We start from the raw sequence: 13,768 nt of genomic DNA on the forward strand, positions 1-13,768 counted from the left end.
ACTACTGCTATCGGTCGTCACGTCGTTATTGTAAAAGGCAAGCCAATCTGCCTTTTCACAGCTCGACATACTCATCTTACAACACAACATATACCATGTTTGACAGCTGTTGTGGTATACTTTAGAACATGTGCTTTTCCTTCCTTGTACTCATCCCACTATTAGAATAAAATAAAATAAACTACCGGTATATCATGAATTTAACAGTCTTGGTCCATACTGTGTGTGGTGAATTCTGACGATCTCAACACAATACACCAGAAACAAAGATTCTGTACTTTAAATACTTTGTAATTCTTAAAATACTTGATAATCATTGCTGTCTGAGGATCTGACTTCTGTACAAAAAAACATCAGATAGAATCAGTATGCTTTTATTTATGGTTGCATCCTGGTTCCTCAGATGGCACTTCCTTGTGATCGGGATTTTGTGGCCAATCACCAATGAGCAACTTAAAAAACAAAACAACAACTATCACCGATCACCGTTTCGATCAGAAGATGGAGCAATATTATATCTATTTAAACAACTTTTGTTCACTTACCGTATATGCTTCGGAACCTCAGACTAATAACTTAATTGTCTCTCATAACACAGGAAGCATTTTTTTTATGAGAAAAATAGGATGTAATGTTATTTTAAGAACATTTATTGTGCAGTCTCAAAACTCAGCACTCTATTCTGCAAACAAACAAATAACATTGCTGACCATAATTATTAATATACCTTTTAGAGGCACCTCCTTTTTGCTTACATATGCAATAACATAAACCATTCTGGCTTTAGGACTGTACGGTGTATGGCTGTGCAGTCTATTTTCTCAGAGGTTCCATGATGCTGTTTCTAATTTTTCTCTCTAGAGACTTATTAATTTGCTGTTCACAGTTGGTTACTCTCCGCTGTAATGAATGCGGTTCAAGCAAGACTTAAGGAAAAATTGTACCGTAGCGCCAATCATTATTCCGATGTTTTGTGACTACATTTAATGATATCTTAGCACCGGTTTAGCATGGCTAAGCTTTAGCATCACTGCTCCTCTTATTTACTATTCATAATCCTTTCGGGTTAACGGCACTTGTCAGAATTCTATATATTTCACTGCCATGGAGACAATGATTAGTGACTCAGCTGCTGTTTAGCCACCATGCTAACTAGCCAGCTGCAGCACTGCAAAACTAGTTTCGCAAACGGGGAAAGCTGCAATAACATCAACAACCATTATCCCGAATGGTTAGCAGAGTTCAAATCTTATGCCAAGCGATCACAAACCACGGTACTGACACACTCATTTGCAAATTCCAAGTAAATCATGGATGGCAAGTGCCTGTAACAAAATATAACCAAATCGGATTATTTGGCATCCACAAGGCTGCCAGAGAGGCAGCCGGGCAGCCTTCTCGCCCTGGGCCAATGACCAGCTGCCACGCCGGGGGTTGGGGGATATTTGGTTGCGTCATCACAACATCCTGTTTCAGCCCCATGATTCAGTAACAGTTTCAGTAACAGTCTTTTGGACAAAAAAATTTCAGTCACCAAATTTTCGATAAGCCTTAAAAGTGCATTTTTGGCTGTGGTGCTTTGGAGACCAAATTTTCAGCGCATCACTAAAAAGGTAATGATGTGCGATATAGTGATCATGTATTGGTATTTTAATTGGTGTGTTTCCATTGATATATAATCTCAATCGGTAAAAAAAAAAAAAAAAAAAAAAAGTCACCAGAAGCAGCTCTTCCCAAAAATGAAATTCTTAATTTTCGAAATTCACAGACAATTTTCCACAGTTATGACTTCATCTCTTTTGAACATGGTTTCATTTGAAAAGAATAGAAAAAGCTATCCTTTTGAGATATGCTCATGGTCATTTTATTCATTTAAATTCAATCGATGATTGGATGTGTGAGGGGGGGAAAAAATGGGCAGAAAATGTACTTTTGGATGTGAAGTTTTAAGATTTAGGACAGCCAAGGTCGAAAATGAAAATTACATGTCTACATATTGTTTGTTTGTTTTTGTTTTTTTAATGGAACATTTTAACCTCAGAGACTTTGGTGTAATATTGCAATATTTACCACTGTTATGCTTGTTTATACAGAAAGTACCAATGGCAACATAATGCCATCCAGTATATTAATTACTACAACATACTGAAAAACAACATTGTTAGCTGCACCTTGGTTGTGTTTGAGCTGCCCTTTCCCGTTCTATTCTGGGACTCTGTTTTAGGGAGACATTGATGCAGTGTTGTAACCGGTATTGTTGTAGCAGCGTACCGTTCTGTCACCTCTTCATGGGGCAAGAACATTCTTAATTGGTGTGAAGACGTTTGCGAGATTGGAATCACAGACTATGACAGACGTGCTACCGAAAAATCTGTGAATGTTACAATTCATACTTAGAGATTATCCAAGTACAATCGTATATGATAAAGACCAAACTGTAATGGAGTCGAAGATGGAATCAGACAGCATTAATCCGCCATGTCACCTTTAACTGCAGTCTGTCTTCACTCCCTCTAGAGCAGAAGGTACCAAATATCTCACAAGTAATGATCATCCAAGATCTAAGATGTGTCAAACTCCATGCAGAGGTTTCACAGTCATCTGCTGAAAATTATCCGTACTCTTGCCTCAGTTAAAATATCCATCTCATTTGAGATCTTATGCAGAAACAAAAGCATAAAACAGTCATGAAAAGGAACTACAAGGGTTTATATAAATTATTTTGCATTTTTCAATAAGGCATAAGAGAATATTTCAAGTCATACATTTTTAAACTGATAACAGAACAATCTATTTTATATATATGATGGGATTCTTAACATTTTGCACAGTATTTATTTTATCACGTTTATGGCATCTCAACTTCCAATTGGCCAAGATACAAAAGAATTACAACTCGCCAATCAGCTGCCATCGCTGAACTAGAAAAGTCTGTGGAGCAGCAAAATGTCTGGCCAAAAAGCCAACACAATCTTCCTACATCTGTTCGGGTCCAAAAGTACTATGAAAATAAGATGGTTGTGGACGAGAAGAATCGCTGGTTTCAGCTATATCTATTGCCAGTTGCCACTAGGCTTAAAATATTCATTCCAGCGGGACCACGTCAGTGGTGGCGAGGAATGAGGGCAGTGGTGCCAATTAAAGCTCTATCTTCGTTGCCAAAATGTTATGTCCAATAAGACGTGAGAGCAACAAGTTTGTGATAATGGCAACTTTTTCCATATCACAACACACACGAACCAATCATGTGTGTTGCTAACTTTCTCAGGCCACTGAATTGATTGCAACGGGCCTGTTGATTGTCTTAGAAGTCATCTCCAAAAATAATAAAAGCACAAATGAAAAAGAAACAATAAAACAAAGAAAAGCTTAATTTTCCAGAGCCTGACTATGATGTCCCATCTTCAAACACGCTATGTTGTGGAACCAAAAGTAAGACAATGTTGACAAACAACAACAAAAAACATGCACAGGAATTCCTCAAATTAAAACTTTATTCAGCGTGAGTGAGTTGTATCGACCATTTTCTTTACTCAATTGAACATGCCAAGGGTGTATTTAAACAGGGTATACATATTTTGCGTATTTTCACTTCTTTTTGGATGGGGGGTGTGGGGTGCTTGTCTGGACCGTAACCCCTGGAGTGGAGTGGGGATTACTGTACTCACAAATATTTCCCCATCCTGCATCCAAGCGTTCTTTCTCTCCATTAGCAGCAACTCCCCTACATTCTACCACTCCATTTAACTGCTGCCTCTCAAGCCATCAACCATGCCAATTTACTTAATAGCTTGCATAACTGTCTTGGCATCTCTGCTTCAGCTCATAACTGGTTCAATTCTTACTTTGCTAATACATATTTAAGTGATTGTTTCAGTAATCATGAGTCAGCTCTCCACCGTGGAGTCCTTCACGGGCCCTGCCCTTGGGCCAGTTCTCTCTGGGACTTTAGTTCAGTCATCGTCATGCAGCTGTTCCACCAGTGATATAACGTAAAATGTCTGTGTGGCGTGCGGCGCCGACGCGAAGAACAGCTTCAAATCAGCTTCAATCAGCCTTGGCTTTTTACAACACAGACATGCACACACACATTTTAAATAAAATGATCTGATTTTGTATTTTGAGAAAGTTAGGGGACAGTGAAGTCTTGTCATAAACATGCTGAGAAGGGAATTGCCGTATTTGTTTCCCATGATTGTAGAGTGACAACCAAAAATTGGATCTCTATTTACATAAATTTCTTTAAAACTGGAGTTTTGCCTGTTGGTAGAATTCAAACATAACGTTGACAATCTATGTCTTGTAGGATTATTGGCAATAGTGTTATTCTCAAGGTCTAAATCCCCAGCAATATATCACCATCAACCAATCTCAAACGCCTAAGTTAGGCCAATGTCATAGAGATGGTTAGAAATGCAGGTCCCAGAAATACATCCAGTGGCTTTTCTACAAGACTCAGAATACACTACGAGATCCTGCTGATTACATGTTGGAAAAAAAAACACACCAATACTTTTCCCTAGTTACTGTACACTTCAGATCACTCAATTCGTTCCTAACCCACAAATTTTCCATATCCTGCACATCTCTTTCTTTTATCATTCCACTGCTGTCTTCAAAGCAAACTGTGCCCAAACCTTTACTGTCAACATCTCAACCATCTGGATTAAAATCTACTACTTTTATTGATTTCTTGACACGGTTTTAATTTGAAAGCAAATTAATCACAGTGTCAATTTAGGCATTACTTTATGTGACAAGTGAACAAATTTCTGGAGACTGCAAATGGGAACATTTCAAAATGCGTCACAAAGTGAAAGTTTTTGGACTATGGTAGTAGGACCGTTTGCTTGTAAAAGCTGAAAACGGTGCTCTGTGAAAACAAAGAGCCTTGCGCATGAATCTTCGTCTGAGTATGTGTAAGTCGCAGATAAAATGATGGCGGCAACTAGCTGCAGCTATCAAAGTTTTAGACTCGAATATTCTACCAATTAACCCAATAACTTAAATCAAGTGTTCTAATAAAACTGATTTTGCATTATACAATAATAACATGTATGTGAGGTGCAGGTATATTTGTCCTCTTGGGGTCATACTCACATTCTTCTCCAGTAGCTGTGACTTTGAATGTGTATGGCTTTCAAAATGTGGCATGTATCACTATCCCCGTGAGTGACATGGGCATCAGTAACTGACTTTGTGGGGACTTACCTACCATTAGTTACCGATACTGATTTGTGTAAAAATATTAAATTGACCATATATGGACAAATACACGTGCCAGCACAATATCACCAACTGAAACATGAGGCACATTAGATCAAAAACAGAAGCCAACTCCCAAACCTTCTGGATATGTCACCACAAATCCTGGATCATTCACTCTCTTCCATCAACCTCAACTACTCCATACTGCAACTTTTTATTTACATTTCATCTACACAGATCTACTCCAGGTAACAGATGGGTCCAAGACTATAAACACAGCCACACTAAATCTAAAATAAGCGTAAATAATCATTATAGCTTTCCACTGACCAGTACTTGTAAGGACGTTATTTCAGAGTAACCACTGAGTCTGCCAGTTGGCTGGAGGCCCATGCGCACTGCATGTCCCTTTTGGAGGGAGAGAATAGCCACCTCCCCCCCAATGGCCTATCATAAGTAAATATTGCAACAAAAATATTTGGACAGCTTGATACAGGCTTTGCAGCAGCAGAGGGTCGTCACTGGCTTTCTCGGGACTTCCTTGCCCTACTTTTGCACAGGATATATTGCTGTTTTCAACATGGAGTCCTTTTAAATGAAGCAATGGATTTGCATCTGTCTCTTCGGTGAATTGGCTCATCGTGCCCCAGCAGATTTGAATGGCTTGGCCAAAAGACGAGGGTCTATAATCCATCAGATGATGTCTTCAGTTTGTTTCTCGACTAAAGCATACTGTAATATGTGGTAGCATCATCACACAGCTCATACTTTGATATAACGGTACAAAATGTAAGGGTCCACAGAAAACAAAAAACAAAACAAAAAAAATCTAAACAAAGCAATTATAATAAATCCACGATTTTGGGGAAATTACACAAGTGGAAGACACTATGGCAACATAAACATGTACAACTTATCTATCCCTCAATGAGAGGCATTAATGACATTCAATGTACACACTAACAAAGTTGGTGAATGGGAACATTAGAGTAGTTGCAAGGCGGTCATAAAACACTATTGTTCTTTTAATGACTGGCACTAAAACAGTTTCTTAAAATGACCGCAATTAAGGGTTCATGGCAAATGCTCAACTTTGGTGAGAAAGCTGGTGGACAAGCTGTTAAGTAGGACAGTGGTTTGGTTAAACTGGATTCACACAGAGTACGTTTACATGCAGCCAATAATTTAAAGACCCAGATATTGGCAATAGTCAGGTTTTTAAAGGCTATGTCAAAATGTGCAAAACCCCAAAAATGCTCTTATTCGGGTTTTTAAAGACCCGAAAACGACCCATTTTGTAACCGGAATATTTGTTTAGATAAACACATTCAGAGTAACTCGATTCAACAGGACATCGCGTTTTCAGTCTGCACTTGCTCTATTCGCAAGGAATCTTTGTCATTGGCGTACAGGAACAACTTATATGTGCGGTGCTATCCCACCCGCTAAACGAGCGTCATTTGAATACAATGATTTCTCTGCTGCGTTTTCATGTTATTTCCTTTCTCTGTGGCAAAAATGCCACCGTGTGTATCTATACAAACATAAGGAAACACTCGAGCAGAGGTAAAGGCACATGATGAAGCAGCAAAGAACCACATTTTGGAGCGAGGAGAAAACAGGCTACTTCATTTGGCGCGGTGAGTGACATAAATGTGTTTTATTGGCCATAGAATTAAAAGCGGAAATGATGTCTATTTACAGAACTGACATCACCTTGCGTAATGACGTTGTCCGTGCGTCGCACTTTTGAACGAGGTTTTCCAATTGAGCACAATGACCATATATACGTAAGTAACCGTCCGCTCAAGACGGGTTATCCCCAATGTTTCAGAAACAGGAATTTTGACCTTAACCAGACTATTGACTGCATGTAAACAACTTCCCTTCTTCTAATTGATTCGATGACTTACGTTTTTTTTAGTTGAGTAAGATTGGGAGTAGAAGGCCTTGGGTTAGATGGACTATATCAACTGTTAGGGAATAATTTTACTGGTAACATAATACAAGTTGCAGGCCCAATCAGACTTATCCATTAAATTTGAATCATTTGGCTTCATTATGTGATATTGCTTACCCTGTATTGACTAACCCTCAGAAGGTACTTACGAACTGTGTATGCCCATACTTTATCTCGTAAGTATGAAATGCAGATTATAATAATAATGTCATTTTTTTGTTATAAGTAAGTGGATTTGTATGGCTCCAGTGAGACGTATTGGTCTGAATAAGGTTCATACGCAGAATCTGTTTATTCTGTTTCAACTGGAACCACTGGTGCGTTTACACCCAGTCATTTGGGAGGAGTAACATTAGATGTATGTACAGTAACATGAACAGTTTCTTGAAAACCGAGAAGCAACCTATAGTACAGTTGAATGGCACTCCCCTCCCCCACTCAACTGTCTCCCAAGTCTGCATATCAATATAAATATTGACCATACTTAAAAAATATAGCAAAGCAAAGAAAGTAGCAGTAGGTTAGTATAAAGAAGGTGTAGTGTTGTTAATTTTAAGCTAAGTACTTATTCTTGTCATTTGAGCAAAAAAAAAAAAAGTGTTTTAAACTTGTTTTTGTACTTTGAGAGGATCATGGAACATGTGTAAACATCCCCAAGGGTAAACAGTTATAAACATGGAGCAATACGGGGCTATTGAAGACGGAAAATTTGAGGAATTAAAGGGGGACAGGCAGGAATTTCAACACACGTGTGGAGTCAATGGGGATATGAGCCGGTAGCCCCCCCTTCTCTTCTCACACACATACACGTTCATCAGCGCCATAAGCACTCGTTTCTTCCTCACAACAATAAACGTGACCCCGCGTTATACTTTTTATTTGAAATAGCAACTTGAAATCGTACCTTTCGATATCACGAGAGTGAACTCGTGGTGTCCACCGCCGCCGCCTCTTCCACAAGGAGATTCTCCAACTTCAACAAGCTAGCGACGACTTTCCTCCCATTTTACTCAGCGTCATATTTCAAATTCCGACCGCTGGTGTTTTTTTTTTTTTTTTTTTCCGGGGTGGGGGAGTGGGGGCAAATCGGCTACGTCCCCGGTGGCGGTGGTGGGGGGAAGGGGGGGAGGGGGCCTAAAGAAAAAAATAATAATAAAAGCCGAGTTAGCGTGTCGCCACTGCGGGCTACTACGGAGGAGTTCGCCGTTCACTGAGGACGGGGGGGAGGGGGGGGGGACGCGAAAAGAGACAGCAGCAAGCAGGCGCTCAACGCCAGTGGTAGAGAGACCTTCGAACACAGCAAGAGAGAGAGCGAGAGAGAGCGGTGTGGGGGATGGGAGCTTGCTTCTAACTGACCTTAAACCTGAATATTGAACGCACATATACAGAGCGAATACGCTAATTAATTACATCAGTCTGCCCTTTTACACCTCTTATCTCTCACAGCGGCCATTTTTGGCCGTCTTGTAGTTTTATGAAACAAGCCCCAAGCTTTCAATGCGGCTGCTTACTTCACCAACAAGACACTCGGGCGTACGTGGGCTCGTAACGGCATTCGCTGCTTCACACACGTAAAATAGACCAAAGTGTAAAATGTCGCCGTTTATATTTGGGGTTGGAGTGTAATGCTACAGTGTCACCGGCTATACAGTACAGGCAAGCATGTTAACAGGCCTCGAGGCGAAGTTCCCCTCCCCCCATGCGCGCGGCTCCTCTTTTTCGCCTGCCTGGTCAACCCGGCGCTTGATTAATTCTCCTTTCGCCTTGCCCAGTCATTCAGATTTGGAAAGTAAATAACAAGTTGACATCATTACGGCTCTACACGAGTGTGACACATTCCTTTGGTTACCGTAATTACGACAATATGAGCGCAACAAGATAGCGCCATTTGCATTGTATGCCTCATGTAAAAGTCTTGTTTTGCTTGCCATTGTCCATTCCATAGAAAAATGGCTGCTGTATAAATATAAACTATTAATATATGTTAGTACAGTGGTGCCTTGAAACACAAGAACCTTATAAGTTTTTCAAGACACGAACCACTGCTTGGACGATTTGTGTGTTTTGTTTGATTCACGAGCGAAAATTTGAGATTAGTGCAGTTTGGCAGATAATGAATAACACTTTCATACTAAATGTAAAACAAAGTGAATTATATGTGTATTTGAATTTTGAAGTATCTTTTGCCCGATTTCTGTAGTAGTCCATGAAAGTGTTTTGATTATTTTCGTTTTGAATGAAATAAAACATTAGCAGACATCTGCTTATACTTTGGGAAACAATTAGCAACACTTAGCCTCTTTTCTGACATGTAACAGATTAAATCAGCATCTGAATCATCATTCAAAATCAATATGAAATAATGTCCTATTTTTTTTATAAAGTGATGGATGACCAAACTTTGTTTGTTTTTGTTTGTTTGCTAACTTGAATGGAATGAGTTGGGGGTTGTCATGATATCTTAACCACCAGTTCTCAATGGGTTCTCCGACTTTGTGGTTAATGTGTGTGACATTGGACATTTCACTTCAAAATGGCTGCTGTGAGTACAGACAATACACTTGGCTTACATTCTTATGTGTGATGTAATTTGTTGATGAATCACATCCAGCGTTATGTATTGAATTCAATGAAGATTTTCTTGTGGTTCCTGATTCTCTGGTTAATTGTAGTACTTTGGCAATAAAGTTGTTTTTTGTTCACTCTCCAAACTGCAAGGGGCCTGGCAATGTGCTTTGGAGGACACATACTTTTATCTTCTCAAAAGGAAGAGGTCAACTTCAGTTTCTTAATCCTATGGGCTGTCATCTTAGTCTGGAATGTTGTCACGTGACATGTCAACTTGAGTGGGAGTGGAACAGCTCTTCTCTATTGTTTACACTAAGCCACAGGCAGTTCAGCAACCAACAGCACTGTACAAAATATGAGATGGCAACCATGGTGACAATGCCACCTAAGACCTACAATAACACCGCCTGGCATTCACTGAAGGGCCTTTTTGTGTCACACACGCTTAGAACGGAAATGCCACGTTTTTCTTTATTTATATACATGAAAAGACCAAAATTGTTCTCGTTCTTAGCACTCTGCGACCTCCTGTTTCCAGCTTACAAGCTTACTGATGTCTGCTGAAGAGTTGCACCCTGTATTTTTTTATGAAGTGGGAGCAAAGATATTCACTAAATATAGTAAATAGATGAGTTTGACAAGTAACTTGGTGGAAACCTGAATAAAAACAGCCACTTCATAAGGTGCATTTATAGTCTCTATGAAATTCAGATTTATTATTTTCTGACAGTTTATTTATTTATTACATTTAATATTTTTTCTTAAATTGATACATTTATTTTTTTTAAATTCCCTGAAAGGAAATTTTTGTTTTTCTTCCCACAATAATTTTTTGTTACATTTTGCCAAATCATATGCAAGTCTTCCTGAACTGCATAAAAATAAACAAGTCATAGTTATTTCCATTTCTTGCTCAACACTTACATAAACCATAGCAGACATCCTTTTAGCACAGCGCGGCACTTGGTGTGACAATTTTATTATTAATATAATTACTTAAACGTTCACATTCTGCTGTGCTCTGACCTCTGGAAAATGCCAATTTTCCAAAACTAAATGAATCATTTGCTTGACATTTACTGAACCACCAGTTCCTCATCTTACATCACCGTCATTTTGTTTTGACACTCACTTTTATGAAACGGTCAAACTTTTGTGACTGAACTTGCATGCAAGAAGACTGCTCCAAATCGACACATTTGTTGGGAGAATCAGCCTCCGGCAGACGGACGCACCTCCCCCACCCGACAAACATGTGGCGTGCGCCTCTATTAGGTGGCTTACGGTTGGAGCACTTCCTGCCAGAGTCTGGGCTGACCTCCTAACAAAGAACAGGTTCAATGTGCCTCCCCTCCCCCACCGGGGGGGGGGGGGGGGGGGGGGGGCTGATGAAGGTCACATGACCTCTCTAGACAGCACCGAGGAGCAGTGGTGATATGTAAGAGTGGGGGAAGGGGGTCGCTAGACAGTTTTGGAGCTATTAGGCCAGGAAGGCGTGGTGGGGGGGAGATGGGGAAAAATCCAACATGGGGGATATTTGTTCCTCGTTGCGTCCATTGACATTGGGTTGGGTTGCCTCTATTTCGAGTGCAATGGGAGTGGGCCTGTTCGACATTCGGTGTTTTTGTACGACAGCCATTGGAGAGTGAGAAGAGAGTGAGCTTTGTGTACACAATGTACGACAGCTCCCCTCCCCCCGCTGCTTCCATCTCCAGCGGCTAGACATGGTTTCTGTGGCGCACTGTTATGTCATAGCGTGCGCGTGCGCGCGCACACACGCACGCTCGTTTTCCACACAAAGCCAAGCCGAGTGCGGGGAAAAATATCCAGATTATTTTACAATAGCAAAGGAAAGAGAAAGGTTTGTGGCAAACAAGCGCACCTCTTATATAACGAGCTATTTTGAACGGAGCTCATTTGCATTGTTTTGTTCAAGGGGAAGGAATGTACGGCTCGCGGGCCTTATGTGGCCCGAGAGAGAGCGCTTGAGGCGCGTTGTAAATTCAAATGCACTAATATGGCTGTCAATTGGCACACAAAAGTGATTCTTGATAGCACAATGAACAATGAAGATAATATGTTGGTTGTATTTACTATTTTTAATTTGATAGTTTTAGACTCATGGCCTAAAAGTGTTAACCATACATACAGTATTCACTGTGAACGTTGCCTATTCTCGGTTTGCGAATGTGAAGACCCCGATTTGCGTTTTCTGCCTCTGGAACCGATCCTGATTTATTCAGTCCACTTCAAGAGTGGCATCAAATGAATGTACAGTATGCTGAAGTGTAACCTCTCAACTGAGAAACTCACATTTCAGGAGCTAAGTTTATTCTTGGCTGTTAGTGAAAGTTAGAATATATAATATAGGTCATGATAATTTTTGGTGGGGAGGGGTCAATAGTTTGTAGTTTTTTGTTGCTATTGGTGGTAGATATTATTCATTATATCCCACAAATAAAGGGAGTTACTGTTATTATGGCTTCACTACTGCATTAGCATAAGTTAGTAGTAATATAACTGTGCGTTCCGACTCCATAAACATTAAAGTTATGTCACCACCGTAGAAACAGACCTCCATTGTAAACTGACCTGAGAAAATCTTGTTCCTAAATTCTTTTTTTTTTTTGGACAGCACACAAAAAATGTCAAAATAAGCCGATAATGTCCTTGTCAAACCAAAATGGCAGACTTCCTGTATCTTCTCGGCATGAATTCCTGAGGCTTTTTTTTTTTTTTTTTTGTGGGTCTACACATGATAGACATGCCTATCAGATTTCATGTTATTAAGTGAAACTGGATTCAGGAGCTTAAAAAAAAAAAAAAAATCCCAGTGGGTGCTGCTAACATACTGTAAATATTCTCCAAATTTTGCAGGCGTGCGGAAAACCTGACTATGGGAAAGAATAATAATGACAAAGCAACAAAAGTCATTTTAGGAGGACTTTCGCACGACTCTGCTGCTGCTGCTACTATTAATAATAATAATAATAATAATAATAATAATAATAATAATAATAATAATAATAATAATAATAGCTAACCCATGCACCTCTCTGAGCATTATTATAGAGATGCATTAATTTGGTGTATTGGATCTGATTAAATTGTACAAGCGTACCTATTGAAATGTCTCGTGGGTTCCAGTGGGTGTCTGCGCTGCTGCAAAGGGATTAAAACGGAGCACATGATGTTGCTACCATGTGATCCGGCATTACGCTTTCAACTGCATGCTATTTATGTTGGCACATTTGCCGCTTGCTCAAATATATAATATTTTTGTTTGAAGGGGCTGGCGCTGCCTCATACAAGCGAGCAACCTGTACACCCCGCCTCATGTACTGCTGAGCCAATGGCGAGTATGGTTTTTGTTACCATGACAACCAGGGGCAGCTTACTACCGCTACTACTACTTTTAACTACAGAGGCTTCTACTTATAGAGCAGAGCCCGGAGTGAGCAAAATGCCAGGCGCCCATAAAGACAATAAAAAGCATTTTCAAGCACTTCATTTAGTACGCTGTGTTCGTGTGGCGCATGCACCGAATAAATAATATTTCCCCCGTCTCTACCGCCACAGTATCAACAGCGAGCAATCGAGTATATGCCGCTTATCAGAAACGAACGCTGTCAGCCAACACTAATCTATGCATCCAACAAAACTCAGTGCAGCTCTGTTTACGTTTCGGCTTTGACACGATATTGATGTGGGTGTTTTTTGCATGATAGAAAGTGGCTCTGAATTTTTGTATAGCCTAGCGGATCACATCACGGGCAGACAAACTCAGTTTGGGGGCGGTTATTAGGTAAATTTGCCCTACTGTTACATAAGAGTGGAAGTGCGACTTATGTTATTATTAACAGACAAATTAAATTTGGGATGGGCCTAATTATAGCATCATATTTGAATGTTTCCAGAAAACATGGAAAAACACAATTTATAACAAATACCTTTTTTTTTTTTTTTTTTATTAATTTTGGAACATTAAATCAAAAACGACCTTGGCGATTCTGTTATTAGGTTGTAGAATGT

General features: G+C 39.8%; 1 protein-coding gene across 1 annotated transcript in view; it reads right to left on the reverse strand.

Moving 5' to 3' along the window:
- The window catches only part of tbl1x (transducin beta like 1 X-linked), a 30,257-nt gene extending 21,329 nt beyond the window's left edge, over positions 1-8,928 (reverse strand). Inside the window, exon 1 of the mRNA XM_077536249.1 lies at positions 8,073-8,928. The gene's annotated coding sequence lies outside the window, so the exon portion shown is untranslated. The remainder of the gene's footprint in view (positions 1-8,072) is intronic.
- Between the last annotated feature and the right edge of the window lie 4,840 nt (positions 8,929-13,768).

The sequence above is a fragment of the Festucalex cinctus genome, chromosome 11 (genome assembly GCF_051991245.1).
Source record: "Festucalex cinctus isolate MCC-2025b chromosome 11, RoL_Fcin_1.0, whole genome shotgun sequence".
Lineage (NCBI taxonomy): Eukaryota > Metazoa > Chordata > Actinopteri > Syngnathiformes > Syngnathidae > Festucalex > Festucalex cinctus.